Source organism: Vigna unguiculata, chromosome 11 (genome assembly GCF_037176805.1).
Source record: "Vigna unguiculata cultivar grain cowpea cultivar isolate G323 ecotype 2 chromosome 11, ASM3717680v1, whole genome shotgun sequence".
NCBI lineage: Eukaryota > Viridiplantae > Streptophyta > Magnoliopsida > Fabales > Fabaceae > Vigna > Vigna unguiculata.
In genome coordinates this window covers 13,270,378-13,294,359 of record NC_140802.1, presented here as the reverse complement: position 1 = coordinate 13,294,359, position 23,982 = coordinate 13,270,378, and the positions used below count along the sequence as shown (strand labels likewise).

Below are 23,982 nucleotides of genomic sequence, written 5' to 3'. Positions count from 1 at the left end.
GCGAGAGTAGTACTAGGATGGGTGACCTCCTGGGAAGTCCTCGTGTTGCACCTCTTTTTTACGTTATTTTCTTTTCCTACGTTCTTTTCATCACTGTTTTCTTTTGCAATCAAATCCTAAATTATCACCTAAATCATTCCAACTGACTACTACCAAAATCTCTTCAGACCAAAACAACCCACCTCACGTCCCCGTGCCCCCGCGCCGCGCCAAGTGTTCAAACTTAGGCCCAATGCGAAACCCATATGTACATTGATCGTGCAATACTTCACAGGTGCGATCATACCAGCACTAATGCACCGGATCCCATCAGAACTCCGCAGTTAAGCGTGCTTGGGCGAGAGTAGTACTAGGATGGGTGACCTCCTGGGAAGTCCTCGTGTTGCACCTCTTTCCGCAGTTAAGCGTGCTTGGGCGAGAGTAGTACTAGGATGGGTGACCTCCTGGGAAGTCCTCGTGTTGCACCTCTTTTTTACGTTATTTTCTTTTCCTACGTTCTTTTCATCACTGTTTTCTTTTGCAATCAAATCCTAAATTATCACCTAAATCGTTCCAACTGACTACTACCAAAATCTCTTCAGACCAAAACAACCCACCTCACGTCCCCGTGCCCCCGCGCCGCGCCAAGTGTTCAAACTTAGGCCCAATGCGAAACCCATATGTACATTGATCGTGCAATACTTCACAGGTGCGATCATACCAGCACTGATGCACCGGATCCCATCAGAACTCCGCAGTTAAGCGTGCTTGGGCGAGAGTAGTACTAGGATGGGTGACCTCTTGGGAAGTCCTCGTGTTGCACCTCTTTTTTACGTTATTTTCTTTTCCTACGTTCTTTTCATCACTGTTTTCTTTTGCAATCAAATCCTAAATTATCACCTAAATCATTCCAACTGACTACTACCAAAATCTCTTCAGACCAAAACCACCCACCTCACGTCCCCGTGCCCCCGCGCCGCGCCAAGTGTTTAAACTTAGGCCCAATGCGAAACCCATATGTACATTGATCGTGCAATACTTCACATGTGCGATCATACCAGCACTAATGCACCGGATCCCATCAGAACTCCGCAGTTAAGCGTGCTTGGGCGAGAGTAGTACTAGGATGGGTGACCTCCTGGGAAGTCCTATTTTCTTTTCCTACGTTCTTTTCATCACTGTTTTCTTTTGCAATCAAATCCTAAATTATCACCTAAATCATTCCAACTGACTACTACCAAAATCTCTTCAGACCAAAACAACCCACCTCACGTCCCCGTGCCCCCGCGCCGCGCCAAGTGTTCAAACTTAGGCCCAATGCGAAACCCATATGTACATTGATCGTGCAATACTTCACAGGTGCGATCATACCAGCACTAATGCACCGGATCCCATCAGAACTTCGCAGTTAAGCGTGCTTGGGCGAGAGTAGTACTATGATGGGTGACCTCCTGGGAAGTCCTCGTGTTGCACCTCTTTTTTACGTTATTTTCTTTTCCTACGTTCTTTTCGTCACTGTTTTCTTTTGCAATCAAATCCTAAATTATCACCTAAATCATTCCAACTGACTACTACCAAAATCTCTTCAGACCAAAACAACCCACCTCACGTCCCCGTGCCCCCGCGCCGCGCCAAGTGTTCAAACTTAGGCCCAATGCGAAACCCATATGTACATTGATCGTGCAATACTTCACAGGTGCGATCATACCAGCACTAATGCACCGGATCCCATCAGAACTCCGCAGTTAAGCGTGCTTGGGCGAGAGTAGTACTAGGATGGGTGACCTCCTGGGAAGTCCTCGTGTTGCACCTCTTTTTTACGTTATTTTCTTTTCCTACGTTCTTTTCATCACTGTTTTCTTTTGCAATCAAATCCTAAATTATCACCTAAATCATTCCAACTGACTACTACCAAAATCTCTTCAGACCAAAACAACCCACCTCACGTCCCCGTGCCCCCGCGCCGCGCCAAGTGTTCAAACTTAGGCCCAATGCGAAACCCATATGTACATTGATCGTGCAATACTTCACAGGTGCGATCATACCAGCACTAATGCACCGGATCCCATCAGAACTCCGCAGTTAAGTGTGCTTGGGCGAGAGTAGTACTAGGATGGGTGACCTCCTGGGAAGTCCTCGTGTTGCACCTCTTTTTTACGTTATTTTCTTTTCCTACGTTCTTTTCATCACTGTTTTCTTTTGCAATCAAATCCTAAATTATCACCTAAATCATTCCAACTGACTACTACCAAAATCTCTTCAGACCAAAACAACCCACCTCACGTCCCCGTGCCCCCGCGCCGCGCCAAGTGTTCAAACTTAGGCCCAATGCGAAACCCATATGTACATTGATCGTGCAATACTTCACAGGTGCGATCATACCAGCACTAATGCACCGGATCCCATCAGAACTCCGCAGTTAAGCGTGCTTGGGCGAGAGTAGTACTAGGATGGGTGACCTCCTGGGAAGTCCTCGTGTTACACCTCTTTTCTACGTTATTTTCTTTTCCTACGTTCTTTTCATCACTGTTTTCTTTTGCAATCAAATGCTAAATTATCACCTAAATCATTCCAACTGACTACTACCAAAATCTCTTCAGACCAAAACAACCCACCTCACGTCCCCGTGCCCCCGCGCCGCGCCAAGTGTTCAAACTTAGGCCCAATGCGAAACCCATATGTACATTGATCGTGCAATACTTCACAGGTGCGATCATACCAGCACTAATGCACCGGATCCCATCAGAACTCCGCAGTTAAGCGTGCTTGGGCGAGAGTAGTACTAGGATGGGTGACCTCCTGGGAAGTCCTCGTGTTGCACCTCTTTTTTACGTTATTTTCTTTTCCTACGTTCTTTTCATCACTGTTTTCTTTTGCAATCAAATCCTAAATTATCACCTAAATCATTCCAACTGACTACTACCAAAATCTCTTCAGACCAAAACAACCCACCTCACGTCCCCGTGCCCCCGCGCCGCGCCAAGTGTTCAAACTTAGGCCCAATGCGAAACCCATATGTACATTGATCGTGCAATACTTCACAGGTGCGATCATACCAGCACTAATGCACCGGATCCCATCAGAACTCCGCAGTTAAGCGTGCTTGGGCGAGAGTAGTACTAGGATGGGTGACCTCCTGGGAAGTCCTATTTTCTTTTCCTACGTTCTTTTCATCACTGTTTTCTTTTGCAATCAAATCCTAAATTATCACCTAAATCATTCCAACTGACTACTACCAAAATCTCTTCAGACCAGAACAACCCACCTCACGTCCCCGTGCCCCCGCGCCGCGCCAAGTGTTCAAACTTAGGCCCAATGCGAAACCCATATGTACATTGATCGTGCAATACTTCACAGGTGCGATCATACCAGCACTAATGCACCGGATCCCATCAGAACTCCGCAGTTAAGCGTGCTTGGGCGAGTGTAGTACTAGGATGGGTGACCTCCTGGGAAGTCCTCGTGTTGCACCTCTTTTTTACGTTATTTTCTTTTCCTACGTTCTTTTCATCACTGTTTTCTTTTGCAATCAAATCCTAAATTATCACCTAAATCATTCCAACTGACTACTACCAAAATCTCTTCAGACCAAAACAACCCACCTCACGTCCCCGTGCCCCCGCGCCGCGCCAAGTGTTCAAACTTAGGCCCAATGCGAAACCCATATGTACATTGATCGTGCAATACTTCACAGGTGCGATCATACCAGCACTAATGCACCGGATCCCATCAGAACTCCGCAGTTAAGCGTGCTTGGGCGAGAGTAGTACTAGGATGGGTGACCTCCTGGGAAGTCCTCGTGTTGCACCTCTTTTTTACGTTATTTTCTTTTCCTACGTTCTTTTCATCACTGTTTTCTTTTGCAATCAAATCCTAAATTATCACCTAAATCATTCCAACTGACTACTACCAAAATCTCTTCAGACCAAAACAACCCACCTCACGTCCCCGTGCCCCCGCGCCGCGCCAAGTGTTCAAACTTAGGCCCAATGCGAAACCCATATGTACATTGATCGTGCAATACTTCACAGGTGCGATCATACCAGCACTAATGCACCGGATCCCATCAGAACTTCGCAGTTAAGCGTGCTTGGGCGAGAGTAGTACTAGGATGGGTGACCTCCTGGGAAGTCCTATTTTCTTTTCTTACGTTCTTTTCATCACTGTTTTCTTTTGCAATCAAATCCTAAATTATCACCTAAATCATTCCAACTGACTACTACCAAAATCTCTTCAGACCAAAACAACCCACCTCACGTCCCCGTGCCCCCGCGCCGCGCCAAGTGTTCAAACTTAGGCCCAATGCGAAACCCATATGTACATTGATCGTGCAATACTTCACAGGTGCGATCATACCAGCACTAATGCACCGGATCCCATCAGAACTCCGCAGTTAAGCGTGCTTGGGCGAGAGTAGTACTAGGATGGGTGACCTCCTGGGAAGTCCTCGTGTTGCACCTCTTTTTTACGTTATTTTCTTTTCCTACGTTCTTTTCATCACTGTTTTCTTTTGCAATCAAATCCTAAATTATCACCTAAATCATTCCAACTGACTACTACCAAAATCTCTTCAGACCAAAACAACCCACCTCACGTCCCCGTGCCCCCGCGCCGCGCCAAGTGTTCAAACTTAGGCCCAATGCGAAACCCATATGTACATTGATCGTGCAATACTTCACAGGTGCGATCATACCAGCACTAATGCACCGGATCCCATCAGAACTCCGCAGTTAAGCGTGCTTGGGCGAGAGTAGTACTAGGATGGGTGACCTCCTGGGAAGTCCTCGTGTTGCACCTCTTTTTTACGTTATTTTCTTTTCCTACGTTCTTTTCATCACTGTTTTCTTTTGCAATCAAATCCTAAATTATCACCTAAATCATTCCAACTGACTACTACCAAAATCTCTTCAGACCAAAACAACCCACCTCACGTCCCCGTGCCCCCGCGCCGCGCCAAGTGTTCAAACTTAGGCCCAATGCGAAACCCATATGTACATTGATCGTGCAATACTTCACAGGTGCGATCATACCAGCACTAATGCACCGGATCCCATCAGAACTCCGCAGTTAAGCGTGCTTGGGCGAGAGTAGTACTAGGATGGGTGACCTCCTGGGAAGTCCTATTTTCTTTTCCTACGTTCTTTTCATCACTGTTTTCTTTTGCAATCAAATCCTAAATTGTCACCTAAATCATTCCAACTGACTACTACCAAAATCTCTTCAGACCAAAACAACCCACCTCACGTCCCCGTGCCCCTGCGCCGCGCCAAGTGTTCAAACTTAGGCCCAATGCGAAACCCATATGTACATTGATCGTGCAATACTTCACAGGTGCGATCATACCAGCACTAATGCACCGGATCCCATCAGAACTCCGCAGTTAAGCGTGCTTGGGCGAGAGTAGTACTAGGATGGGTGACCTCCTGGGAAGTCCTCGTGTTGCACCTCTTTTTTACGTTATTTTCTTTTCCTACGTTCTTTTCATCAATGTTTTCTTTTGCAATCAAATCCTAAATTATCACCTAAATCATTCCAACTAACTACTACCAAAATCTCTTCAGACCAAAACAACCCACCTCACGTCCCCGTGCCCCCGCGCCGCGCCAAGTGTTCAAACTTAGGCCCAATGCGAAACCCATATGTACATTGATCGTGCAATACTTCACAGGTGCGATCATACCAGCACTAATGCACCGGATCCCATCAGAACTCCGCAGTTAAGTGTGCTTGGGCGAGAGTAGTACTAGGATGGGTGACCTCCTGGGAAGTCCTCGTGTTGCACCTCTTTTTTACGTTATTTTCTTTTCCTACGTTCTTTTCATCACTGTTTTCTTTTGCAATCAAATCCTAAATTATCACCTAAATCATTCCAACTGACTACTACCAAAATCTCTTCAGACCAAAACAACCCACCTCACGTCCCCGTGCCCCCGCGCCGCGCCAAGTGTTCAAACTTAGGCCCAATGCGAAACCCATATGTACATTGATCGTGCAATACTTCACAGGTGCGATCATACCAGCACTAATGCACCGGATCCCATCAGAACTCCGCAGTTAAGCGTGCTTGGGCGAGAGTAGTACTAGGATGGGTGACCTCCTGGGAAGTCCTATTTTCTTTTCCTACGTTCTTTTCATCACTGTTTTCTTTTGCAATCAAATCCTAAATTATCACCTAAATCATTCCAACTGACTACTACCAAAATCTCTTCAGACCAAAACAACCCACCTCACGTCCCCGTGCCCCCGCGCCGCACCAAGTGTTCAAACTTAGGCCCAATGCGAAACCCATATGTACATTGATCGTGCAATACTTCACAGGTGCAATCATACCAGCACTAATGCACCGGATCCCATCAGAACTCCGCAGTTAAGCGTGCTTGGGCGAGAGTAGTACTAGGATGGGTGACCTCCTGGGAAGTCCTCGTGTTGCACCTCTTTTTTACGTTATTTTCTTTTCCTACGTTCTTTTCATCACTGTTTTCTTTTGCAATCAAATCCTAAATTATCACCTAAATCATTCCAACTGACTACTACCAAAATCTCTTCAGACCAAAACAACCCACCTCACGTCCCCGTGCCCCCGCGCCGCGCCAAGTGTTCAAACTTAGGCCCAATGCGAAACCCATATGTACATTGATCGTGCAATACTTCACAGGTGCGATCATACCAGCACTAATGCACCGGATCCCATCAGAACTCCGCAGTTAAGCGTGCTTGGGCGAGAGTAGTACTAGGATGGGTGACCTCCTGGGAAGTCCTATTTTCTTTTCTTACGTTCTTTTCATCACTGTTTTCTTTTGCAATCAAATCCTAAATTATCACCTAAATCATTCCAACTGACTACTACCAAAATCTCTTCAGACCAAAACAACCCACCTCACGTCCCCGTGCCCCCGCGCCGCGCCAAGTGTTCAAACTTAGGCCCAATGCGAAACCCATATGTACATTGATCGTGCAATACTTCACAGGTGCGATCATACCAGCACTAATGCACCGGATCCCATCAGAACTCCGCAGTTAAGCGTGCTTGGGCGAGAGTAGTATTAGGATGGGTGACCTCCTGGGAAGTCCTCGTGTTGCACCTCTTTTTTACGTTATTTTCTTTTCCTACGTTCTTTTCATCACTGTTTTCTTTTGCAATCAAATCCTAAATTATCACCTAAATCATTCCAACTGACTACTACCAAAATCTCTTCAGACCAAAACAACCCACCTCACGTCCCCGTGCCCCCGCGCCGCGCCAAGTGTTCAAACTTAGGCCCAATGCGAAACCCATATGTACATTGATCGTGCAATACTTCACAGGTGCGATCATACCAGCACAAATGCACCGGATCCCATCAGAACTCCGCAGTTAAGCGTGCTTGGGCGAGAGTAGTACTAGGATGGGTGACCTCCTGGGAAGTCCTCGTGTTGCACCTCTTTTTTACGTTATTTTCTTTTCCTACGTTCTTTTCATCACTGTTTTCTTTTGCAATCAAATCCTAAATTATCACCTAAATCATTCCAACTGACTACTACCAAAATCTCTTCAGACCAAAACAACCCACCTCACGTCTCCGTGCCCCCGCGCCGCGCCAAGTGTTCAAACTTAGGCCCAATGCGAAACCCATATGTACATTGATCGTGCAATACTTCACAGGTGCGATCATACCAGCACTAATGCACCGAATCCCATCAGAACTCCGCAGTTAAGCGTGCTTGGGCGAGAGTAGTACTAGGATGGGTGACCTCCTGGGAAGTCCTCGTGTTGCACCTCTTTTTTACGTTATTTTCTTTTCCTACGTTCTTTTCATCACTGTTTTCTTTTGCAATCAAATCCTAAATTATCACCTAAATCATTCCAACTGACTACTACCAAAATCTCTTCAGACCAAAACAACCCACCTCACGTCCCCGTGCCCCCGCGCCGCGCCAAGTGTTCAAACTTAGGCCCAATGCGAAACCCATATGTACATTGATCGTGCAATACTTCACAGGTGCGATCATACCAGCACTAATGCACCGGATCCCATCAGAACTCCGCAGTTAAGTGTGCTTGGGCGAGAGTAGTACTAGGATGGGTGACCTCCTGGGAAGTCCTCGTGTTGCACCTCTTTTTTACGTTATTTTCTTTTCCTACGTTCTTTTCATCACTGTTTTCTTTTGCAATCAAATCCTAAATTATCACCTAAATCATTCCAACTGACTACTACCAAAATCTCTTCAGACCAAAACAACCCACCTCACGTCCCCGTGCCCCCGCGCCGCGCCAAGTGTTCAAACTTAGGCCCAATGCGAAACCCATATGTACATTGATCGTGCAATACTTCACAGGTGCGATCATACCAGCACTAATGCACCGGATCCCATCAGAACTCCGCAGTTAAGCGTGCTTGGGCGAGAGTAGTACTAGGATGGGTGACCTCCTGGGAAGTCCTTTTTTCTTTTCCTACGTTCTTTTCATCACTGTTTTCTTTTGCAATCAAATCCTAAATTGTCACCTAAATCATTCCAACTGACTACTACCAAAATCTCTTCAGACCAAAACAACCCACCTCACGTCCCCGTGCCCCTGCGCCGCGCCAAGTGTTCAAACTTAGGCCCAATGCGAAACCCATATGTACATTGATCGTGCAATACTTCACAGGTGCGATCATACCAGCACTAATGCACCGGATCCCATCAGAACTCCGCAGTTAAGCGTGCTTGGGCGAGAGTAGTACTAGGATGGGTGACCTCCTGGGAAGTCCTCGTGTTGCACCTCTTTTTTACGTTATTTTCTTTTCCTACGTTCTTTTCATCACTGTTTTCTTTTGCAATCAAATCCTAAATTATCACCTAAATCATTCCAACTAACTACTACCAAAATCTCTTCAGACCAAAACAACCCACCTCACGTCCCCGTGCCCCCGCGCCGCGCCAAGTGTTCAAACTTAGGCCCAATGCGAAACCCATATGTACATTGATCGTGCAATACTTCACAGGTGCGATCATACCAGCACTAATGCACCGGATCCCATCAGAACTCCGCAGTTAAGCGTGCTTGGGCGAGAGTAGTACTAGGATGGGTGACCTCCTGGGAAGTCCTCGTGTTGCACCTCTTTTTTACGTTATTTTCTTTTCCTACGTTCTTTTCATCACTGTTTTCTTTTGCAATCAAATCCTAAATTATCACCTAAATCATTCCAACTGACTACTACCAAAATCTCTTCAGACCAAAACAACCCACCTCACGTCCCCGTGCCCCCGCGCCGCGCCAAGTGTTCAAACTTAGGCCCAATGCGAAACCCATATGTACATTGATCGTGCAATACTTCACAGGTGCGATCATACCAGCACTAATGCACCGGATCCCATCAGAACTCCGCAGTTAAGCGTGCTTGGGCGAGAGTAGTACTAGAATGGGTGACCTCCTGGGAAGTCCTCGTGTTGCACCTCTTTTTTACGTTATTTTCTTTTCCTACGTTCTTTTCATCACTGTTTTCTTTTGCAATCAAATCCTAAATTATCACCTAAATCATTCCAACTGACTACTACCAAAATCTCTTCAGACCAAAACAACCCACCTCACGTCCCCGTGCCCCCGCGCCGCGCCAAGTGTTCAAACTTAGGCCCAATGCGAAACCCATATGTACATTGATCGTGCAATACTTCACAGGTGCGATCATACCAGCACTAATGCACCGGATCCCATCAGAACTCCGCAGTTAAGCGTGCTTGGGCGAGAGTAGTACTAGGATGGGTGACCTCCTGGGAAGTCCTATTTTCTTTTCCTACGTTCTTTTCATCACTGTTTTCTTTTGCAATCAAATCCTAAATTATCACCTAAATCATTCCAACTGACTACTACCAAAATCTCTTCAGACCAAAACAACCCACCTCACGTCCCCGTGCCCCCGCGCCGCGCCAAGTGTTCAAACTTAGGCCCAATGCGAAACCCATATGTACATTGATCGTGCAATACTTCACAGGTGCGATCATACCAGCACTAATGCACCGGATCCCATCAGAACTCCGCAGTTAAGCGTGCTTGGGCGAGAGTAGTACTAGGATGGGTGACCTCCTGGGAAGTCCTATTTTCTTTTCCTACGTTCTTTTCATCACTGTTTTCTTTTGCAATCAAATCCTAAATTATCACCTAAATCATTCCAACTGACTACTACCAAAATCTCTTCAGACCAAAACAACCCACCTCACGTCCCCGTGCCCCCGCGCCGCGCCAAGTGTTCAAACTTAGGCCCAATGCGAAACCCATATGTACATTGATCGTGCAATACTTCACAGGTGCGATCATACCAGCACTAATGCACCGGATCCCATCAGAACTCCGCAGTTAAGTGTGCTTGGGCGAGAGTAGTACTAGGATGGGTGACCTCCTGGGAAGTCCTCGTGTTGCACCTCTTTTTTACGTTATTTTCTTTTCCTACGTTCTTTTCATCACTGTTTTCTTTTGCAATCAAATCCTAAATTATCACCTAAATCATTCCAACTGACTACTACCAAAATCTCTTCAGACCAAAACAACCCACCTCACGTCCCCGTGCCCCCGCGCCGCGCCAAGTGTTCAAACTTAGGCCCAATGCGAAACCCATATGTACATTGATCGTGCAATACTTCACAGGTGCGATCATACCAGCACTAATGCACCGGATCCCATCAGAACTCCGCAGTTAAGCGTGCTTGGGCGAGAGTAGTACTAGGATGGGTGACCTCCTGGGAAGTCCTTTTTTCTTTTCCTACGTTCTTTTCATCACTGTTTTCTTTTGCAATCAAATCCTAAATTGTCACCTAAATCATTCCAACTGACTACTACCAAAATCTCTTCAGACCAAAACAACCCACCTCACGTCCCCGTGCCCCTGCGCCGCGCCAAGTGTTCAAACTTAGGCCCAATGCGAAACCCATATGTACATTGATCGTGCAATACTTCACAGGTGCGATCATACCAGCACTAATGCACCGGATCCCATCAGAACTCCGCAGTTAAGCGTGCTTGGGCGAGAGTAGTACTAGGATGGGTGACCTCCTGGGAAGTCCTCGTGTTGCACCTCTTTTTTACGTTATTTTCTTTTCCTACGTTCTTTTCATCACTGTTTTCTTTTGCAATCAAATCCTAAATTATCACCTAAATCATTCCAACTAACTACTACCAAAATCTCTTCAGACCAAAACAACCCACCTCACGTCCCCGTGCCCCCGCGCCGCGCCAAGTGTTCAAACTTAGGCCCAATGCGAAACCCATATGTACATTGATCGTGCAATACTTCACAGGTGCGATCATACCAGCACTAATGCACCGGATCCCATCAGAACTCCGCAGTTAAGCGTGCTTGGGCGAGAGTAGTACTAGGATGGGTGACCTCCTGGGAAGTCCTCGTGTTGCACCTCTTTTTTACGTTATTTTCTTTTCCTACGTTCTTTTCATCACTGTTTTCTTTTGCAATCAAATCCTAAATTATCACCTAAATCATTCCAACTGACTACTACCAAAATCTCTTCAGACCAAAACAACCCACCTCACGTCCCCGTGCCCCCGCGCCGCGCCAAGTGTTCAAACTTAGGCCCAATGCGAAACCCATATGTACATTGATCGTGCAATACTTCACAGGTGCGATCATACCAGCACTAATGCACCGGATCCCATCAGCACTCCGCAGTTAAGCGTGCTTGGGCGAGAGTAGTACTAGGATGGGTGACCTCCTGGGAAGTCCTATTTTCTTTTCCTACGTTCTTTTCATCACTGTTTTCTTTTGCAATCAAATCCTAAATTATCACCTAAATCATTCCAACTGACTACTACCAAAATCTCTTCAGACCAAAACAACCCACCTCACGTCCCCGTGCCCCCGCGCCGCGCCAAGTGTTCAAACTTAGGCCCAATGCGAAACCCATATGTACATTGATCGTGCAATACCTCACAGGTGCGATCATACCAGCACTAATGCACCGGATCCCATCAGAACTCCGCAGTTAAGCGTGCTTGGGCGAGAGTAGTACTAGGATGGGTGACCTCCTGGGAAGTCCTCGTGTTGCACCTCTTTTTTACGTTATTTTCTTTTCCTACGTTCTTTTCATCACTGTTTTCTTTTGCAATCAAATCCTAAATTATCACCTAAATCATTCCAACTGACTACTACCAAAATCTCTTCAGACCAAAACAACCCACCTCACGTCCCCGTGCCCCCGCGCCGCGCCAAGTGTTCAAACTTAGGCCCAATGCGAAACCCATATGTACATTGATCGTGCAATACTTCACAGGTGCGATCATACCAGCACTAATGCACCGGATCCCATCAGAACTCCGCAGTTAAGCGTGCTTGGGCGAGAGTAGTACTAGGATGGGTGACCTCCTGGGAAGTCCTATTTTCTTTTCTTACGTTCTTTTCATCACTGTTTTCTTTTGCAATCAAATCCTAAATTATCACCTAAATCATTCCAACTGACTACTACCAAAATCTCTTCAGACCAAAACAACCCACCTCACGTCCCCGTGCCCCCGCGCCGCGCCAAGTGTTCAAACTTAGGCCCAATGCGAAACCCATATGTACATTGATCGTGCAATACTTCACAGGTGCGATCATACCAGCACTAATGCACCGGATCCCATCAGAACTCCGCAGTTAAGCGTGCTTGGGCGAGAGTAGTATTAGGATGGGTGACCTCCTGGGAAGTCCTCGTGTTGCACCTCATTTTACGTTATTTTCTTTTTCTACGTTCTTTTCATCACTGTTTTCTTTTGCAATCAAATCCTAAATTATCACCTAAATCATTCCAACTGACTACTACCAAAATCTCTTCAGACCAAAACAACCCACCTCACGTCCCCGTGCCCCCGCGCCGCGCCAAGTGTTCAAACTTAGGCCCAATGCGAAACCCATATGTACATTGATCGTGCAATACTTCACAGGTGCGATCATACCAGCACAAATGCACCGGATCCCATCAGAACTCCGCAGTTAAGCGTGCTTGGGCGAGAGTAGTACTAGGATGGGTGACCTCCTGGGAAGTCCTCGTGTTGCACATCTTTTTTGCGTTATTTTCTTTTCCTACGTTCTTTTCATCACTGTTTTCTTTTGCAATCAAATCCTAAATTATCACCTAAATCATTCCAACTGACTACTACCAAAATCTCTTCAGACCAAAACAACCCACCTCACGTCTCCGTGCCCCCGCGCCGCGCCAAGTGTTCAAACTTAGGCCCAATGCGAAACCCATATGTACATTGATCGTGCAATACTTCACAGGTGCGATCATACCAGCACTAATGCACCGAATCCCATCAGAACTCCGCAGTTAAGCGTGCTTGGGCGAGAGTAGTACTAGGATGGGTGACCTCCTGGGAAGTCCTCGTGTTGCACCTCTTTTTTACGTTATTTTCTTTTCCTACGTTCTTTTCATCACTGTTTTCTTTTGCAATCAAATCCTAAATTATCACCTAAATCATTCCAACTGACTACTACCAAAATCTCTTCAGACCAAAACAACCCACCTCACGTCCCCGTGCCCCCGCGCCGCGCCAAGTGTTCAAACTTAGGCCCAATGCGAAACCCATATGTACATTGATCGTGCAATACTTCACAGGTGCGATCATACCAGCACTAATGCACCGGATCCCATCAGAACTCCGCAGTTAAGTGTGCTTGGGCGAGAGTAGTACTAGGATGGGTGACCTCCTGGGAAGTCCTCGTGTTGCACCTCTTTTTTACGTTATTTTCTTTTCCTACGTTCTTTTCATCACTGTTTTCTTTTGCAATCAAATCCTAAATTATCACCTAAATCATTCCAACTGACTACTACCAAAATCTCTTCAGACCAAAACAACCCACCTCACGTCCCCGTGCCCCCGCGCCGCGCCAAGTGTTCAAACTTAGGCCCAATGCGAAACCCATATGTACATTGATCGTGCAATACTTCACAGGTGCGATCATACCAGCACTAATGCACCGGATCCCATCAGAACTCCGCAGTTAAGCGTGCTTGGGCGAGAGTAGTACTAGAATGGGTGACCTCCTGGGAAGTCCTCGTGTTGCACCTCTTTTTTACGTTATTTTCTTTTCCTACGTTCTTTTCATCACTGTTTTCTTTTGCAATCAAATCCTAAATTATCACCTAAATCATTCCAACTGACTACTACCAAAATCTCTTCAGACCAAAACAACCCACCTCACGTCCCCGTGCCCCCGCGCCGCGCCAAGTGTTCAAACTTAGGCCCAATGCGAAACCCATATGTACATTGATCGTGCAATACTTCACAGGTGCGATCATACCAGCACTAATGCACCGGATCCCATCAGAACTCCGCAGTTAAGCGTGCTTGGGCGAGAGTAGTACTAGGATGGGTGACCTCCTGGGAAGTCCTATTTTCTTTTCCTACGTTCTTTTCATCACTGTTTTCTTTTGCAATCAAATCCTAAATTATCACCTAAATCATTCCAACTGACTACTACCAAAATCTCTTCAGACCAAAACAACCCACCTCACGTCCCCGTGCCCCCGCGCCGCGCCAAGTGTTCAAACTTAGGCCCAATGCGAAACCCATATGTACATTGATCGTGCAATACTTCACAGGTGCGATCATACCAGCACTAATGCACCGGATCCCATCAGAACTCCGCAGTTAAGTGTGCTTGGGCGAGAGTAGTACTAGGATGGGTGACCTCCTGGGAAGTCCTATTTTCTTTTCCTACGTTCTTTTCATCACTGTTTTCTTTTGCAATCAAATCCTAAATTATCACCTAAATCATTCCAACTGACTACTACCAAAATCTCTTCAGACCAAAACAACCCACCTCACGTCCCCGTGCCCCCGCGCCGCGCCAAGTGTTCAAACTTAGGCCCAATGCGAAACCCATATGTACATTGATCGTGCAATACTTCACAGGTGCGATCATACCAGCACTAATGCACCGGATCCCATCAGCACTCCGCAGTTAAGCGTGCTTGGGCGAGAGTAGTACTAGGATGGGTGACCTCCTGGGAAGTCCTATTTTCTTTTCCTACGTTCTTTTCATCACTGTTTTCTTTTGCAATCAAATCCTAAATTATCACCTAAATCATTCCAACTGACTACTACCAAAATCTCTTCAGACCAAAACAACCCACCTCACGTCCCCGTGCCCCCGCGCCGCGCCAAGTGTTCAAACTTAGGCCCAATGCGAAACCCATATGTACATTGATCGTGCAATACCTCACAGGTGCGATCATACCAGCACTAATGCATCGGATCCCATCAGAACTCCGCAGTTAAGCGTGCTTGGGCGAGAGTAGTACTAGGATGGGTGACCTCCTGGGAAGTCCTCGTGTTGCACCTCTTTTTTACGTTATTTTCTTTTCCTACGTTCTTTTCATCACTGTTTTCTTTTGCAATCAAATCCTAAATTATCACCTAAATCATTCCAACTGACTACTACCAAAATCTCTTCAGACCAAAACAACCCACCTCACGTCCCCGTGCCCCCGCGCCGCGCCAAGTGTTCAAACTTAGGCCCAATGCGAAACCCATATGTACATTGATCGTGCAATACTTCACAGGTGCGATCATACCAGCACTAATGCACCGGATCCCATCAGAACTCCGCAGTTAAGCGTGCTTGGGCGAGAGTAGTACTAGGATGGGTGACCTCCTGGGAAGTCCTATTTTCTTTTCTTACGTTCTTTTCATCACTGTTTTCTTTTGCAATCAAATCCTAAATTATCACCTAAATCATTCCAACTGACTACTACCAAAATCTCTTCAGACCAAAACAACCCACCTCACGTCCCCGTGCCCCCGCGCCGCGCCAAGTGTTCAAACTTAGGCCCAATGCGAAACCCATATGTACATTGATCGTGCAATACTTCACAGGTGCGATCATACCAGCACTAATGCACCGGATCCCATCAGAACTCCGCAGTTAAGCGTGCTTGGGCGAGAGTAGTATTAGGATGGGTGACCTCCTGGGAAGTCCTCGTGTTGCACCTCATTTTACGTTATTTTCTTTTTCTACGTTCTTTTCATCACTGTTTTCTTTTGCAATCAAATCCTAAATTATCACCTAAATCATTCCAACTGACTACTACCAAAATCTCTTCAGACCAAAACAACCCACCTCACGTCCCCGTGCCCCCGCGCCGCGCCAAGTGTTCAAACTTAGGCCCAATGCGAAACCCATATGTACATTGATCGTGCAATACTTCACAGGTGCGATCATACCAGCACAAATGCACCGGATCCCATCAGAACTCCGCAGTTAAGCGTGCTTGGGCGAGAGTAGTACTAGGATGGGTGACCTCCTGGGAAGTCCTCGTGTTGCACCTCTTTTTTGCGTTATTTTCTTTTCCTACGTTCTTTTCATCACTGTTTTCTTTTGCAATCAAATCCTAAATTATCACCTAAATCATTCCAACTGACTACTACCAAAATCTCTTCAGACCAAAACAACCCACCTCACGTCTCCGTGCCCCCGCGCCGCGCCAAGTGTTCAAACTTAGGCCCAATGCGAAACCCATATGTACATTGATCGTGCAATACTTCACAGGTGCGATCATACCAGCACTAATGCACCGAATCCCATCAGAACTCCGCAGTTAAGCGTGCTTGGGCGAGAGTAGTACTAGGATGGGTGACCTCCTGGGAAGTCCTCGTGTTGCACCTCTTTTTTACGTTATTTTCTTTTCCTACGTTCTTTTCATCACTGTTTTCTTTTGCAATCAAATCCTAAATTATCACCTAAATCATTCCAACTGACTACTACCAAAATCTCTTCAGACCAAAACAACCCACCTCACGTCCCCGTGCCCCCGCGCCGCGCCAAGTGTTCAAACTTAGGCCCAATGCGAAACCCATATGTACATTGATCGTGCAATACTTCACAGGTGCGATCATACCAGCACTAATGCACCGGATCCCATCAGAACTCCGCAGTTAAGTGTGCTTGGGCGAGAGTAGTACTAGGATGGGTGACCTCCTGGGAAGTCCTCGTGTTGCACCTCTTTTTTACGTTATTTTCTTTTCCTACGTTCTTTTCATCACTGTTTTCTTTTGCAATCAAATCCTAAATTATCACCTAAATCATTCCAACTGACTACTACCAAAATCTCTTCAGACCAAAACAACCCACCTCACGTCCCCGTGCCCCCGCGCCGCGCCAAGTGTTCAAACTTAGGCCCAATGCGAAACCCATATGTACATTGATCGTGCAATACTTCACAGGTGCGATCATACCAGCACTAATGCACCGGATCCCATCAGAACTCCGCAGTTAAGCGTGCTTGGGCGAGAGTAGTACTAGAATGGGTGACCTCCTGGGAAGTCCTCGTGTTGCACCTCTTTTTTACGTTATTTTCTTTTCCTACGTTCTTTTCATCACTGTTTTCTTTTGCAATCAAATCCTAAATTATCACCTAAATCATTCCAACTGACTACTACCAAAATCTCTTCAGACCAAAACAACCCACCTCACGTCCCCGTGCCCCCGCGCCGCGCCAAGTGTTCAAACTTAGGCCCAATGCGAAACCCATATGTACATTGATCGTGCAATACTTCACAGGTGCGATCATACCAGCACTAATGCACCGGATCCCATCAGAACTCCGCAGTTAAGCGTGCTTGGCGAGAGTAGTATTAGGATGGGTGACCTCCTGGGAAGTCCTCGTGTTGCACCTCTTTTTTACGTTATTTTCTTTTCCTACGTTCTTTTCATCACTGTTTTCTTTTGCAATCAAATCCTAAATTATCACCTAAATCATTCCAACTGACTACTACCAAAATCTCTTCAGACCAAAACAACCCACCTCACGTCCCCGTGCCCCCGCGCCGCGCCAAGTGTTCAAACTTAGGCCCAATGCGAAACCCATATGTACATTGATCGTGCAATACTTCACAGGTGCGATCATACCAGCACTAATGCACCGGATCCCATCAGAACTCCGCAGTTAAGCGTGCTTGGGCGAGAGTAGTACTAGGATGGGTGACCTCCTGGGAAGTCCTATTTTCTTTTCCTACGTTCTTTTCATCACTGTTTTCTTTTGCAATCAAATCCTAAATTATCACCTAAATCATTCCAACTGACTACTACCAAAATCTCTTCAGACCAAAACAACCCACCTCACGTCCCCGTGCCCCCGCGCCGCGCCAAGTGTTCAAACTTAGGCCCAATGCGAAACCCATATGTACATTGATCGTGCAATACTTCACAGGTGCGATCATACCAGCACTAATGCACCGGATCCCATCAGAACTCCGCAGTTAAGCGTGCTTGGGCGAGAGTAGTACTAGGATGGGTGACCTCCTGGGAAGTCCTATTTTCTTTTCCTACTTTCTTTTCATCACTGTTTTCTTTTGCAATCAAATCCTAAATTATCACCTAAATCATTCCAACTGACTACTACCAAAATCTCTTCAGACCAAAACAACCCACCTCACGTCCCCGTGCCCCCGCGCCGCGCCAAGTGTTCAAACTTAGGCCCAATGCGAAACCCATATGTACATTGATCGTGCAATACTTCACAGGTGCGATCATACCAGCACTAATGCACCGGATCCCATCAGAACTTCGCAGTTAAGCGTGCTTGGGCGAGAGTAGTACTAGGATGGGTGACCTCCTGGGAAGTCCTCGTGTTGCACCTCTTTTTTACGTTATTTTCTTTTCCTACGTTCTTTTCATCACTGTTTTCTTTTGCAATCAAATCCTAAATTATCACCTAAATCATTCCAACTAACTACTACCAAAATCTCTTCAGACCAAAACAACCCACCTCACATCCCCGTGCCCCCGCGCCGCGCCAAGTGTTCAAACTTAGGCCCAATGCGAAACCCATATGTACATTGATCGTGCAATACTTCACAGGTGCGATCATACCAGCACTAATGCACCGGATCCCATCAGAACTCCGCAGTTAAGCGTGCTTGGGCGAGAGTAGTATTAGGATGGGTGACCTCCTGGGAAGTCCTCGTGTTGCACCTCATTTTACGTTATTTTCTTTTTCTACGTTCTTTTCATCACTGTTTTCTTTTGCAATCAAATCCTAAATTATCACCTAAATCATTCCAACTGACTACTACCAAAATCTCTTCAGACCAAAACAACCCACCTCACGTCCCCGTGCCCCCGCGCCGCGCCAAGTGTTCAAACTTAGGCCCAATGCGAAACCCATATGTACATTGATCGTGCAATACTTCACAGGTGCGATCATACCAGCACAAATGCACCGGATCCCATCAGAACTCCGCAGTTAAGCGTGCTTGGGCGAGAGTAGTACTAGGATGGGTGACCTCCTGGGAAGTCCTCGTGTTGCACCTCTTTTTTGCGTTATTTTCTTTTCCTACGTTCTTTTCATCACTGTTTTCTTTTGCAATCAAATCCTAAATTATCACCTAAATCATTCCAACTGACTACTACCAAAATCTCTTCAGACCAAAACAACCCACCTCACGTCTCCGTGCCCCCGCGCCGCGCCAAGTGTTCAAACTTAGGCCCAATGCGAAACCCATATGTACATTGATCGTGCAATACTTCACAGGTGCGATCATACCAGCACTAATGCACCGAATCCCATCAGAACTCCGCAGTTAAGCGTGCTTGGGCGAGAGTAGTACTAGGATGGGTGACCTCCTGGGAAGTCCTCGTGTTGCACCTCTTTTTTACGTTATTTTCTTTTCCTACGTTCTTTTCATCACTGTTTTCTTTTGCAATCAAATCCTAAATTATCACCTAAATCATTCCAACTGACTACTACCAAAATCTCTTCAGACCAAAACAACCCACCTCACGTCCCCGTGCCCCCGCGCCGCGCCAAGTGTTCAAACTTAGGCCCAATGCGAAACCCATATGTACATTGATCGTGCAATACTTCACAGGTGCGATCATACCAGCACTAATGCACCGGATCCCATCAGAACTCCGCAGTTAAGTGTGCTTGGGCGAGAGTAGTACTAGGATGGGTGACCTCCTGGGAAGTCCTCGTGTTGCACCTCTTTTTTACGTTATTTTCTTTTCCTACGTTCTTTTCATCACTGTTTTCTTTTGCAATCAAATCCTAAATTATCACCTAAATCATTCCAACTGACTACTACCAAAATCTCTTCAGACCAAAACAACCCACCTCACGTCCCCGTGCCCCCGCGCCGCGCCAAGTGTTCAAACTTAGGCCCAATGCGAAACCCATATGTACATTGATCGTGCAATACTTCACAGGTGCGATCATACCAGCACTAATGCACCGGATCCCATCAGAACTCCGCAGTTAAGCGTGCTTGGGCGAGAGTAGTACTAGAATGGGTGACCTCCTGGGAAGTCCTCGTGTTGCACCTCTTTTTTACGTTATTTTCTTTTCCTACGTTCTTTTCATCACTGTTTTCTTTTGCAATCAAATCCTAAATTATCACCTAAATCATTCCAACTGACTACTACCAAAATCTCTTCAGACCAAAACAACCCACCTCACGTCCCCGTGCCCCCGCGCCGCGCCAAGTGTTCAAACTTAGGCCCAATGCGAAACCCATATGTACATTGATCGTGCAATACTTCACAGGTGCGATCATACCAGCACTAATGCACCGGATCCCATCAGAACTCCGCAGTTAAGCGTGCTTGGCGAGAGTAGTATTAGGATGGGTGACCTCCTGGGAAGTCCTCGTGTTGCACCTCTTTTTTACGTTATTTTCTTTTCCTACGTTCTTTTCATCACTGTTTTCTTTTGCAATCAAATCCTAAATTATCACCTAAATCATTCCAACTGACTACTACCAAAATCTCTTCAGACCAAAACAACCCACCTCACGTCCCCGTGCCCCCGCGCCGCGCCAAGTGTTCAAACTTAGGCCCAATGCGAAACCCATATGTACATTGATCGTGCAATACTTCACAGGTGCGATCATACCAGCACTAATGCACCGGATCCCATCAGAACTCCGCAGTTAAGCGTGCTTGGGCGAGAGTAGTACTAGGATGGGTGACCTCCTGGGAAGTCCTATTTTCTTTTCCTACGTTCTTTTCATCACTGTTTTCTTTTGCAATCAAATCCTAAATTATCACCTAAATCATTCCAACTGACTACTACCAAAATCTCTTCAGACCAAAACAACCCACCTCACGTCCCCGTGCCCCCGCGCCGCGCCAAGTGTTCAAACTTAGGCCCAATGCGAAACCCATATGTACATTGATCGTGCAATACTTCACAGGTGCGATCATACCAGCACTAATGCACCGGATCCCATCAGAACTCCGCAGTTAAGCGTGCTTGGGCGAGAGTAGTACTAGGATGGGTGACCTCCTGGGAAGTCCTATTTTCTTTTCCTACTTTCTTTTCATCACTGTTTTCTTTTGCAATCAAATCCTAAATTATCACCTAAATCATTCCAACTGACTACTACCAAAATCTCTTCAGACCAAAACAACCCACCTCACGTCCCCGTGCCCCCGCGCCGCGCCAAGTGTTCAAACTTAGGCCCAATGCGAAACCCATATGTACATTGATCGTGCAATACTTCACAGGTGCGATCATACCAGCACTAATGCACCGGATCCCATCAGAACTTCGCAGTTAAGCGTGCTTGGGCGAGAGTAGTACTAGGATGGGTGACCTCCTGGGAAGTCCTCGTGTTGCACCTCTTTTTTACGTTATTTTCTTTTCCTACGTTCTTTTCATCACTGTTTTCTTTTGCAATCAAATCCTAAATTATCACCTAAATCATTCCAACTAACTACTACCAAAATCTCTTCAGACCAAAACAACCCACCTCACATCCCCGTGCCCCCGCGCCGCGCCAAGTGTTCAAACTTAGGCCCAATGCGAAACCCATATGTACATTGATCGTGCAATACTTCACAGGTGCGATCATACCAGCACTAATGCACCGGATCCCATCAGAACTCCGCAGTTAAGCGTGCTTGGCGAGAGTAGTATTAGGATGGGTGACCTCCTGGGAAGTCCTCGTGTTGCACCTCTTTTTTACGTTATTTTCTTTTCCTACGTTCTTTTCATCACTGTTTTCTTTTGCAATCAAATCCTAAATTATCACCTAAATCATTCCAACTGACTACTACCAAAATCTCTTCAGACCAAAACAACCCACCTCACGTCCCCGTGCCCCCGCGCCGCGCCAAGTGTTCAAACTTAGGCCCAATGCGAAACCCATATGTACATTGATCGTGCAATACTTCACAGGTGCGATCATACCAGCACTAATGCACCGGATCCCATCAGAACTCCGCAGTTAAGCGTGCTTGGGCGAGAGTAGTACTAGGATGGGTGACCTCCTGGGAAGTCCTATTTTCTTTTCCTACGTTCTTTTCATCACTGTTTTCTTTTGCAATCAAATCCTAAATTATCACCTAAATCATTCCAACTGACTACTACCAAAATCTCTTCAGACCAAAACAACCCACCTCACGTCCCCGTGCCCCCGCGCCGCGCCAAGTGTTCAAACTTAGGCCCAATGCGAAACCCATATGTACATTGATCGTGCAATACTTCACAGGTGCGATCATACCAGCACTAATGCACCGGATCCCATCAGAACTCCGCAGTTAAGCGTGCTTGGGCGAGAGTAGTACTAGGATGGGTGACCTCCTGGGAAGTCCTATTTTCTTTTCCTACGTTCTTTTCATCACTGTTTTCTTTTGCAATCAAATCCTAAATTATCACCTAAATCATTCCAACTGACTACTACCAAAATCTCTTCAGACCAAAACAACCCACCTCACGTCCCCGTGCCCCCGCGCCGCGCCAAGTGTTCAAACTTAGGCCCAATGCGAAACCCATATGTACATTGATCGTGCAATACTTCACAGGTGCGATCATACCAGCACTAATGCACCGGATCCCATCAGAACTTCGCAGTTAAGCGTGCTTGGGCGAGAGTAGTACTAGGATGGGTGACCTCCTGGGAAGTCCTCGTGTTGCACCTCTTTTTTACGTTATTTTCTTTTCCTACGTTCTTTTCATCACTGTTTTCTTTTGCAATCAAATCCTAAATTATCACCTAAATCATTCCAACTAACTACTACCAAAATCTCTTCAGACCAAAACAACCCACCTCACGTCCCCGTGCCCCCGCGCCGCGCCAAGTGTTCAAACTTAGGCCCAATGCGAAACCCATATGTACATTGATCGTGCAATACTTCACAGGTGCGATCATACCAGCACTAATGCACCGGATCCCATCAGAACTCCGCAGTTAAGCGTGCTTGGGCGAGAGTAGTACTAGAATGGGTGACCTCCTGGGAAGTCCTCGTGTTGCACCTCTTTTTTACGTTATTTTCTTTTCCTACGTTCTTTTCATCACTGTTTTCTTTTGCAATCAAATCCTAAATTATCACCTAAATCATTCCAACTGACTACTACCAAAATCTCTTCAGACCAAAACAACCCACCTCACGTCCCCGTGCCCCCGCGCCGCGCCAAGTGTTCAAACTTAGGCCCAATGCGAAACCCATATGTACATTGATCGTGCAATACTTCACAGGTGCAATCATACCAGCACTAATGCACCGGATCCCATCAGAACTCCGCAGTTAAGCGTGCTTGGGCGAGAGTAGTACTAGGATGGGTGACCTCCTGGGAAGTCCTCGTGTTGCACCTCTTTTTTACGTTATTTTCTTTTCCTACGTTCTTTTCATCACTGTTTTCTTTTGCAATCAAATCCTAAATTATCACCTAAATCATTCCAACTGACTACTACCAAAATCTCTTCAGACCAAAACAACCCACCTCACGTCCCCGTGCCCCCGCGCCGCGCCAAGTGTTCAAACTTAGGCCCAATGCGAAACCCATATGTACATTGATCGTGCAATACTTCACAGGTGCGATCATACCAGCACTAATGCACCGGATCCCATCAGAACTCCGCAGTTAAGCGTGCTTGGCGAGAGTAGTATTAGGATGGGTGACCTCCTGGGAAGTCCTCGTGTTGCACCTCTTTTTTACGTTATTTTCTTTTCCTACGTTCTTTTCATCACTGTTTTCTTTTGCAATCAAATCCTAAATTATCACCTAAATCATTCCAACTGACTACTACCAAAATCTCTTCAGACCAAAACA

General features: G+C 46.5%; 50 non-coding genes and 22 pseudogenes across 50 annotated transcripts; all 72 read left to right on the top strand.

Moving 5' to 3' along the window:
• Nucleotides 1-272: 272 nt before the first annotated feature.
• Nucleotides 273-391, top strand: LOC146881424 (5S ribosomal RNA). The gene has a single exon (XR_014986949.1). It is a non-coding gene; the product is annotated as a 5S ribosomal RNA (ribosomal RNA).
• A 295-nt stretch (nucleotides 392-686) lies between these two features.
• LOC146881423 (5S ribosomal RNA) lies at nucleotides 687-805 on the top strand. The gene has a single exon (XR_014986993.1). It is a non-coding gene; the product is annotated as a 5S ribosomal RNA (ribosomal RNA).
• A 218-nt stretch (nucleotides 806-1,023) lies between these two features.
• LOC146881422 (5S ribosomal RNA) lies at nucleotides 1,024-1,140 on the top strand (annotated as a pseudogene).
• Nucleotides 1,141-1,336: 196 nt separating this feature from the next.
• On the top strand, nucleotides 1,337-1,455 carry LOC146881421 (5S ribosomal RNA). The gene has a single exon (XR_014987137.1). It is a non-coding gene; the product is annotated as a 5S ribosomal RNA (ribosomal RNA).
• Nucleotides 1,456-1,673: 218 nt separating this feature from the next.
• Nucleotides 1,674-1,792, top strand: LOC146881420 (5S ribosomal RNA). Its single transcript, XR_014986948.1, has one exon. It is a non-coding gene; the product is annotated as a 5S ribosomal RNA (ribosomal RNA).
• A 218-nt stretch (nucleotides 1,793-2,010) lies between these two features.
• On the top strand, nucleotides 2,011-2,129 carry LOC146881419 (5S ribosomal RNA). The gene has a single exon (XR_014987056.1). It is a non-coding gene; the product is annotated as a 5S ribosomal RNA (ribosomal RNA).
• A 218-nt stretch (nucleotides 2,130-2,347) lies between these two features.
• Nucleotides 2,348-2,466, top strand: LOC146881418 (5S ribosomal RNA). The gene has a single exon (XR_014987158.1). It is a non-coding gene; the product is annotated as a 5S ribosomal RNA (ribosomal RNA).
• A 218-nt stretch (nucleotides 2,467-2,684) lies between these two features.
• LOC146881417 (5S ribosomal RNA) lies at nucleotides 2,685-2,803 on the top strand. The gene has a single exon (XR_014986947.1). It is a non-coding gene; the product is annotated as a 5S ribosomal RNA (ribosomal RNA).
• A 218-nt stretch (nucleotides 2,804-3,021) lies between these two features.
• Nucleotides 3,022-3,140, top strand: LOC146881416 (5S ribosomal RNA; annotated as a pseudogene).
• A 194-nt stretch (nucleotides 3,141-3,334) lies between these two features.
• LOC146881415 (5S ribosomal RNA) lies at nucleotides 3,335-3,453 on the top strand. The gene has a single exon (XR_014987048.1). It is a non-coding gene; the product is annotated as a 5S ribosomal RNA (ribosomal RNA).
• A 218-nt stretch (nucleotides 3,454-3,671) lies between these two features.
• On the top strand, nucleotides 3,672-3,790 carry LOC146881414 (5S ribosomal RNA). Its single transcript, XR_014986946.1, has one exon. It is a non-coding gene; the product is annotated as a 5S ribosomal RNA (ribosomal RNA).
• Nucleotides 3,791-4,008: 218 nt separating this feature from the next.
• Nucleotides 4,009-4,127, top strand: LOC146881413 (5S ribosomal RNA; annotated as a pseudogene).
• A 194-nt stretch (nucleotides 4,128-4,321) lies between these two features.
• On the top strand, nucleotides 4,322-4,440 carry LOC146881412 (5S ribosomal RNA). The gene has a single exon (XR_014986945.1). It is a non-coding gene; the product is annotated as a 5S ribosomal RNA (ribosomal RNA).
• A 218-nt stretch (nucleotides 4,441-4,658) lies between these two features.
• Nucleotides 4,659-4,777, top strand: LOC146881411 (5S ribosomal RNA). The gene has a single exon (XR_014986944.1). It is a non-coding gene; the product is annotated as a 5S ribosomal RNA (ribosomal RNA).
• A 218-nt stretch (nucleotides 4,778-4,995) lies between these two features.
• On the top strand, nucleotides 4,996-5,114 carry LOC146881410 (5S ribosomal RNA; annotated as a pseudogene).
• A 194-nt stretch (nucleotides 5,115-5,308) lies between these two features.
• Nucleotides 5,309-5,427, top strand: LOC146881409 (5S ribosomal RNA). The gene has a single exon (XR_014986943.1). It is a non-coding gene; the product is annotated as a 5S ribosomal RNA (ribosomal RNA).
• A 218-nt stretch (nucleotides 5,428-5,645) lies between these two features.
• LOC146881408 (5S ribosomal RNA) lies at nucleotides 5,646-5,764 on the top strand. The gene has a single exon (XR_014987055.1). It is a non-coding gene; the product is annotated as a 5S ribosomal RNA (ribosomal RNA).
• A 218-nt stretch (nucleotides 5,765-5,982) lies between these two features.
• LOC146881407 (5S ribosomal RNA) lies at nucleotides 5,983-6,101 on the top strand (annotated as a pseudogene).
• A 194-nt stretch (nucleotides 6,102-6,295) lies between these two features.
• LOC146881406 (5S ribosomal RNA) lies at nucleotides 6,296-6,414 on the top strand. Its single transcript, XR_014987037.1, has one exon. It is a non-coding gene; the product is annotated as a 5S ribosomal RNA (ribosomal RNA).
• Nucleotides 6,415-6,632: 218 nt separating this feature from the next.
• Nucleotides 6,633-6,751, top strand: LOC146881405 (5S ribosomal RNA; annotated as a pseudogene).
• A 194-nt stretch (nucleotides 6,752-6,945) lies between these two features.
• On the top strand, nucleotides 6,946-7,064 carry LOC146881404 (5S ribosomal RNA). Its single transcript, XR_014987077.1, has one exon. It is a non-coding gene; the product is annotated as a 5S ribosomal RNA (ribosomal RNA).
• A 218-nt stretch (nucleotides 7,065-7,282) lies between these two features.
• LOC146881403 (5S ribosomal RNA) lies at nucleotides 7,283-7,401 on the top strand. The gene has a single exon (XR_014987040.1). It is a non-coding gene; the product is annotated as a 5S ribosomal RNA (ribosomal RNA).
• A 218-nt stretch (nucleotides 7,402-7,619) lies between these two features.
• On the top strand, nucleotides 7,620-7,738 carry LOC146881402 (5S ribosomal RNA). Its single transcript, XR_014987196.1, has one exon. It is a non-coding gene; the product is annotated as a 5S ribosomal RNA (ribosomal RNA).
• A 218-nt stretch (nucleotides 7,739-7,956) lies between these two features.
• Nucleotides 7,957-8,075, top strand: LOC146881401 (5S ribosomal RNA). The gene has a single exon (XR_014987054.1). It is a non-coding gene; the product is annotated as a 5S ribosomal RNA (ribosomal RNA).
• A 218-nt stretch (nucleotides 8,076-8,293) lies between these two features.
• On the top strand, nucleotides 8,294-8,410 carry LOC146881400 (5S ribosomal RNA; annotated as a pseudogene).
• A 196-nt stretch (nucleotides 8,411-8,606) lies between these two features.
• On the top strand, nucleotides 8,607-8,725 carry LOC146881399 (5S ribosomal RNA). Its single transcript, XR_014986941.1, has one exon. It is a non-coding gene; the product is annotated as a 5S ribosomal RNA (ribosomal RNA).
• A 218-nt stretch (nucleotides 8,726-8,943) lies between these two features.
• LOC146881398 (5S ribosomal RNA) lies at nucleotides 8,944-9,062 on the top strand. The gene has a single exon (XR_014986940.1). It is a non-coding gene; the product is annotated as a 5S ribosomal RNA (ribosomal RNA).
• A 218-nt stretch (nucleotides 9,063-9,280) lies between these two features.
• Nucleotides 9,281-9,399, top strand: LOC146881397 (5S ribosomal RNA). The gene has a single exon (XR_014987046.1). It is a non-coding gene; the product is annotated as a 5S ribosomal RNA (ribosomal RNA).
• A 218-nt stretch (nucleotides 9,400-9,617) lies between these two features.
• On the top strand, nucleotides 9,618-9,736 carry LOC146881396 (5S ribosomal RNA; annotated as a pseudogene).
• Nucleotides 9,737-9,930: 194 nt separating this feature from the next.
• On the top strand, nucleotides 9,931-10,049 carry LOC146881395 (5S ribosomal RNA; annotated as a pseudogene).
• A 194-nt stretch (nucleotides 10,050-10,243) lies between these two features.
• On the top strand, nucleotides 10,244-10,362 carry LOC146881394 (5S ribosomal RNA). The gene has a single exon (XR_014987053.1). It is a non-coding gene; the product is annotated as a 5S ribosomal RNA (ribosomal RNA).
• A 218-nt stretch (nucleotides 10,363-10,580) lies between these two features.
• Nucleotides 10,581-10,697, top strand: LOC146881393 (5S ribosomal RNA; annotated as a pseudogene).
• A 196-nt stretch (nucleotides 10,698-10,893) lies between these two features.
• On the top strand, nucleotides 10,894-11,012 carry LOC146881392 (5S ribosomal RNA). Its single transcript, XR_014986939.1, has one exon. It is a non-coding gene; the product is annotated as a 5S ribosomal RNA (ribosomal RNA).
• A 218-nt stretch (nucleotides 11,013-11,230) lies between these two features.
• Nucleotides 11,231-11,349, top strand: LOC146881391 (5S ribosomal RNA). Its single transcript, XR_014986938.1, has one exon. It is a non-coding gene; the product is annotated as a 5S ribosomal RNA (ribosomal RNA).
• Nucleotides 11,350-11,567: 218 nt separating this feature from the next.
• Nucleotides 11,568-11,686, top strand: LOC146881390 (5S ribosomal RNA; annotated as a pseudogene).
• Nucleotides 11,687-11,880: 194 nt separating this feature from the next.
• On the top strand, nucleotides 11,881-11,999 carry LOC146881389 (5S ribosomal RNA). The gene has a single exon (XR_014986937.1). It is a non-coding gene; the product is annotated as a 5S ribosomal RNA (ribosomal RNA).
• A 218-nt stretch (nucleotides 12,000-12,217) lies between these two features.
• On the top strand, nucleotides 12,218-12,336 carry LOC146881388 (5S ribosomal RNA; annotated as a pseudogene).
• A 194-nt stretch (nucleotides 12,337-12,530) lies between these two features.
• Nucleotides 12,531-12,649, top strand: LOC146881387 (5S ribosomal RNA). Its single transcript, XR_014987076.1, has one exon. It is a non-coding gene; the product is annotated as a 5S ribosomal RNA (ribosomal RNA).
• A 217-nt stretch (nucleotides 12,650-12,866) lies between these two features.
• LOC146881386 (5S ribosomal RNA) lies at nucleotides 12,867-12,985 on the top strand. The gene has a single exon (XR_014987145.1). It is a non-coding gene; the product is annotated as a 5S ribosomal RNA (ribosomal RNA).
• Nucleotides 12,986-13,203: 218 nt separating this feature from the next.
• LOC146881385 (5S ribosomal RNA) lies at nucleotides 13,204-13,322 on the top strand. The gene has a single exon (XR_014987195.1). It is a non-coding gene; the product is annotated as a 5S ribosomal RNA (ribosomal RNA).
• Nucleotides 13,323-13,540: 218 nt separating this feature from the next.
• On the top strand, nucleotides 13,541-13,659 carry LOC146881384 (5S ribosomal RNA). Its single transcript, XR_014987051.1, has one exon. It is a non-coding gene; the product is annotated as a 5S ribosomal RNA (ribosomal RNA).
• A 218-nt stretch (nucleotides 13,660-13,877) lies between these two features.
• Nucleotides 13,878-13,996, top strand: LOC146881383 (5S ribosomal RNA). Its single transcript, XR_014987045.1, has one exon. It is a non-coding gene; the product is annotated as a 5S ribosomal RNA (ribosomal RNA).
• A 218-nt stretch (nucleotides 13,997-14,214) lies between these two features.
• Nucleotides 14,215-14,333, top strand: LOC146881382 (5S ribosomal RNA; annotated as a pseudogene).
• Nucleotides 14,334-14,527: 194 nt separating this feature from the next.
• LOC146881381 (5S ribosomal RNA) lies at nucleotides 14,528-14,646 on the top strand (annotated as a pseudogene).
• Nucleotides 14,647-14,840: 194 nt separating this feature from the next.
• Nucleotides 14,841-14,959, top strand: LOC146881380 (5S ribosomal RNA; annotated as a pseudogene).
• A 194-nt stretch (nucleotides 14,960-15,153) lies between these two features.
• On the top strand, nucleotides 15,154-15,272 carry LOC146881379 (5S ribosomal RNA). The gene has a single exon (XR_014987135.1). It is a non-coding gene; the product is annotated as a 5S ribosomal RNA (ribosomal RNA).
• A 218-nt stretch (nucleotides 15,273-15,490) lies between these two features.
• On the top strand, nucleotides 15,491-15,609 carry LOC146881378 (5S ribosomal RNA; annotated as a pseudogene).
• A 194-nt stretch (nucleotides 15,610-15,803) lies between these two features.
• On the top strand, nucleotides 15,804-15,922 carry LOC146881377 (5S ribosomal RNA). Its single transcript, XR_014987075.1, has one exon. It is a non-coding gene; the product is annotated as a 5S ribosomal RNA (ribosomal RNA).
• A 217-nt stretch (nucleotides 15,923-16,139) lies between these two features.
• LOC146881376 (5S ribosomal RNA) lies at nucleotides 16,140-16,258 on the top strand. Its single transcript, XR_014987039.1, has one exon. It is a non-coding gene; the product is annotated as a 5S ribosomal RNA (ribosomal RNA).
• Nucleotides 16,259-16,476: 218 nt separating this feature from the next.
• Nucleotides 16,477-16,595, top strand: LOC146881375 (5S ribosomal RNA). Its single transcript, XR_014987194.1, has one exon. It is a non-coding gene; the product is annotated as a 5S ribosomal RNA (ribosomal RNA).
• A 218-nt stretch (nucleotides 16,596-16,813) lies between these two features.
• On the top strand, nucleotides 16,814-16,932 carry LOC146881374 (5S ribosomal RNA). The gene has a single exon (XR_014987050.1). It is a non-coding gene; the product is annotated as a 5S ribosomal RNA (ribosomal RNA).
• Nucleotides 16,933-17,150: 218 nt separating this feature from the next.
• On the top strand, nucleotides 17,151-17,269 carry LOC146881373 (5S ribosomal RNA). Its single transcript, XR_014987044.1, has one exon. It is a non-coding gene; the product is annotated as a 5S ribosomal RNA (ribosomal RNA).
• Nucleotides 17,270-17,487: 218 nt separating this feature from the next.
• LOC146881372 (5S ribosomal RNA) lies at nucleotides 17,488-17,605 on the top strand. Its single transcript, XR_014987260.1, has one exon. It is a non-coding gene; the product is annotated as a 5S ribosomal RNA (ribosomal RNA).
• A 218-nt stretch (nucleotides 17,606-17,823) lies between these two features.
• Nucleotides 17,824-17,942, top strand: LOC146881371 (5S ribosomal RNA; annotated as a pseudogene).
• Nucleotides 17,943-18,136: 194 nt separating this feature from the next.
• On the top strand, nucleotides 18,137-18,255 carry LOC146881370 (5S ribosomal RNA; annotated as a pseudogene).
• A 194-nt stretch (nucleotides 18,256-18,449) lies between these two features.
• LOC146881369 (5S ribosomal RNA) lies at nucleotides 18,450-18,568 on the top strand. The gene has a single exon (XR_014987134.1). It is a non-coding gene; the product is annotated as a 5S ribosomal RNA (ribosomal RNA).
• Nucleotides 18,569-18,786: 218 nt separating this feature from the next.
• Nucleotides 18,787-18,905, top strand: LOC146881368 (5S ribosomal RNA). Its single transcript, XR_014987074.1, has one exon. It is a non-coding gene; the product is annotated as a 5S ribosomal RNA (ribosomal RNA).
• Nucleotides 18,906-19,122: 217 nt separating this feature from the next.
• Nucleotides 19,123-19,241, top strand: LOC146881367 (5S ribosomal RNA). The gene has a single exon (XR_014987038.1). It is a non-coding gene; the product is annotated as a 5S ribosomal RNA (ribosomal RNA).
• A 218-nt stretch (nucleotides 19,242-19,459) lies between these two features.
• Nucleotides 19,460-19,578, top strand: LOC146881366 (5S ribosomal RNA). Its single transcript, XR_014987193.1, has one exon. It is a non-coding gene; the product is annotated as a 5S ribosomal RNA (ribosomal RNA).
• Nucleotides 19,579-19,796: 218 nt separating this feature from the next.
• On the top strand, nucleotides 19,797-19,915 carry LOC146881365 (5S ribosomal RNA). Its single transcript, XR_014987049.1, has one exon. It is a non-coding gene; the product is annotated as a 5S ribosomal RNA (ribosomal RNA).
• A 218-nt stretch (nucleotides 19,916-20,133) lies between these two features.
• Nucleotides 20,134-20,252, top strand: LOC146881364 (5S ribosomal RNA). The gene has a single exon (XR_014987043.1). It is a non-coding gene; the product is annotated as a 5S ribosomal RNA (ribosomal RNA).
• Nucleotides 20,253-20,470: 218 nt separating this feature from the next.
• LOC146881363 (5S ribosomal RNA) lies at nucleotides 20,471-20,588 on the top strand. The gene has a single exon (XR_014987259.1). It is a non-coding gene; the product is annotated as a 5S ribosomal RNA (ribosomal RNA).
• A 218-nt stretch (nucleotides 20,589-20,806) lies between these two features.
• On the top strand, nucleotides 20,807-20,925 carry LOC146881362 (5S ribosomal RNA; annotated as a pseudogene).
• Nucleotides 20,926-21,119: 194 nt separating this feature from the next.
• Nucleotides 21,120-21,238, top strand: LOC146881361 (5S ribosomal RNA; annotated as a pseudogene).
• Nucleotides 21,239-21,432: 194 nt separating this feature from the next.
• On the top strand, nucleotides 21,433-21,551 carry LOC146881360 (5S ribosomal RNA). Its single transcript, XR_014987133.1, has one exon. It is a non-coding gene; the product is annotated as a 5S ribosomal RNA (ribosomal RNA).
• A 218-nt stretch (nucleotides 21,552-21,769) lies between these two features.
• Nucleotides 21,770-21,887, top strand: LOC146881359 (5S ribosomal RNA). The gene has a single exon (XR_014987258.1). It is a non-coding gene; the product is annotated as a 5S ribosomal RNA (ribosomal RNA).
• A 218-nt stretch (nucleotides 21,888-22,105) lies between these two features.
• LOC146881358 (5S ribosomal RNA) lies at nucleotides 22,106-22,224 on the top strand (annotated as a pseudogene).
• Nucleotides 22,225-22,418: 194 nt separating this feature from the next.
• On the top strand, nucleotides 22,419-22,537 carry LOC146881357 (5S ribosomal RNA; annotated as a pseudogene).
• A 194-nt stretch (nucleotides 22,538-22,731) lies between these two features.
• Nucleotides 22,732-22,850, top strand: LOC146881356 (5S ribosomal RNA). Its single transcript, XR_014987132.1, has one exon. It is a non-coding gene; the product is annotated as a 5S ribosomal RNA (ribosomal RNA).
• A 218-nt stretch (nucleotides 22,851-23,068) lies between these two features.
• On the top strand, nucleotides 23,069-23,187 carry LOC146881355 (5S ribosomal RNA). Its single transcript, XR_014987042.1, has one exon. It is a non-coding gene; the product is annotated as a 5S ribosomal RNA (ribosomal RNA).
• A 218-nt stretch (nucleotides 23,188-23,405) lies between these two features.
• LOC146881354 (5S ribosomal RNA) lies at nucleotides 23,406-23,524 on the top strand. Its single transcript, XR_014987036.1, has one exon. It is a non-coding gene; the product is annotated as a 5S ribosomal RNA (ribosomal RNA).
• Nucleotides 23,525-23,742: 218 nt separating this feature from the next.
• LOC146881353 (5S ribosomal RNA) lies at nucleotides 23,743-23,860 on the top strand. Its single transcript, XR_014987257.1, has one exon. It is a non-coding gene; the product is annotated as a 5S ribosomal RNA (ribosomal RNA).
• Nucleotides 23,861-23,982: the final 122 nt, after the last annotated feature.